The sequence below is a fragment of the Camarhynchus parvulus genome, chromosome 24 (assembly GCF_901933205.1).
Source record: "Camarhynchus parvulus chromosome 24, STF_HiC, whole genome shotgun sequence".
NCBI classification, from domain to species: Eukaryota; Metazoa; Chordata; class Aves; order Passeriformes; family Thraupidae; genus Camarhynchus; species Camarhynchus parvulus.
Genome location: NC_044594.1, coordinates 6499285 through 6501350, shown reverse-complemented (window position 1 = coordinate 6501350; position 2066 = coordinate 6499285).

The following is a 2066-nucleotide window of genomic DNA, read 5'->3' as shown; positions in this document are numbered from 1 at the left end:
CTTCTCTGCCAGAATTTAAAATCTACCTTTGGTTGTGACCGTGTTCACAGGGGTCTCAGGTTGAGGGAAGAGACAAGGATCTGACTCCATGTGTCAGAAGGCTGATTTATTATTTTATGATATATATTACATTAAAACTATACTAAAAGAATAGAAGAAAGGATTTCATCAGAAGGCTAGCTGAGAATAGAATAGGAAAGAATGATAACAAAGGTTTGTGGCTGGGACTCTCTGTCTGAGCCAGCTGGGTTGTGATTGGCCATTAATTAGAAACAACCAACATGGACCAATCACAGATGCACCTGTTGCATTCCACAGCAGCAGATAATCAATGTTTCCATTTTGTTCCCGAGGCCTCTCAGCTTCTCAGGAGGAAAAATCTTCAGGATTGTTCATAAACGATGTCTGTGACATTTGGTAGAGAAGAACAAGTGGGGAGGAGGCTGGGTGTGAGTGGGAAAGGGTGGATGTGACTCCCAGGTGTCACAAAATGCATGGCCAGGGCAGGGGACAGTGAGGATGGGACAGGTTTTCCCTCCTGGCACACAGGGGGACTGCTCAGACATGAGAAAAACCAAAGTCCTTAAAGCTTGGCCAGGAATCAGAACAATTTCTCACCCCATCAGCATTGCTGCTTTCTCCCTGACACAAACTCCTCAGTTTGGGCTCTCCAGGGAGTCTAAAACCAGGGAAGCAATGTGGATAATTTGCTTTCTTCTGGCAAACAGGAAAGACTCTCCTAGAAGCAGGGATCTCAGACCCATCTCCACATCCCCTGGCAGTGCTGCTTAGGAAGTTTTCCTTGCTGTCAGTGCTGGAGCAGGAAATTTGCTAAGCTGTAAGGAAATAGGGAATGTCTGAAAACGAGGAATTCCACACGAAATTTGTAATATTATATCAAAGGAAAAAAAAAAGAGGAAATAAGAAAAACCTGATACAATGAATGCTTGGGTCATGTACTTTTTGTGGATTAGCTGTGCCACAGAAGAGCCCATGCACCCTAAGAACTCCATTCCCTGCGAGGCAGCGAACATTTGCGCAGCACATGATGTGGGACCATGGCTGAAGCCAAGTTCCCTGGGATAATATCCACCCTGGGGTAGATTGGGCCATTTCCAGTGTCAACAGCCAGAGGATTAAGCATTTATCTCTGCAGAACAGGATAATTAATACCAGATCACACTCAGGGCTGTGCTGGAGCTCAGTTTGTGCCCAAGCGAGGTTTCACTGCTCACTGTGGGCAGGGGGAGGATGTTCTGAGAGCTGCAAGGTGCAGGCATTGCCTTGGGCTCCTGGAGTGGCACTGGGGTGTCACCAGGAATGGCACTGGGGTGTCACCAGGAATGGTACTGGGATGGGACCAGGAATGGCACTGGGGTGCCCCCAGGAATGGCACTGGGATGGCACCAGCAATGGCACTGGGATGGGACCAGGAATGGTACTGGGGTGTCACCAGGAATGGCACTGGGATGGTACCAAAAATGGCACTGGGATGGGACCAGGAATGGCACTGGGGTGCCCCCAGGAATGGCACTGGGATGGCACCAGCAATAGCACTGGGGTGTCACCAGGAATGGCACTGGGATGGCACCAGGAATGGTACTGGGATGGGACCAGGAATGGTACTGGGATGGTACCAAAAATGGCACTGGGATGGGACCAGGAATGGCACTGGGGTGCCCCCAGGAATGGCACTGGGATGGCTCCAGCAATGGCACTGGGGTGTCACCAGGAATGGCACTGGGATGCCACCAGGAATGGGACCAGGAATGGCACTGGGATGCCCCCAGGAATGGGACCAGGAATGCCACTGGGGTGTCGCCAGGAATGGCACTGGGATGGCACCAGGAATGGCACTGGGATGGCACCAGGAATGGCACTGGGGTGTCACAAGGAATGGCACTGGGATGGGACCAGGAATGGGACCAGGAATGGCACTGGTTTGCCACCAGGAATGGCACTGGGATGGGACCAGGAATGGCACTGGGGTGCCCCCAGGAATGGCACTGGGATGGCACCAGCAATGGCACTGGGGTGTCACCAGGAATGGCACTGGGATGCCACCA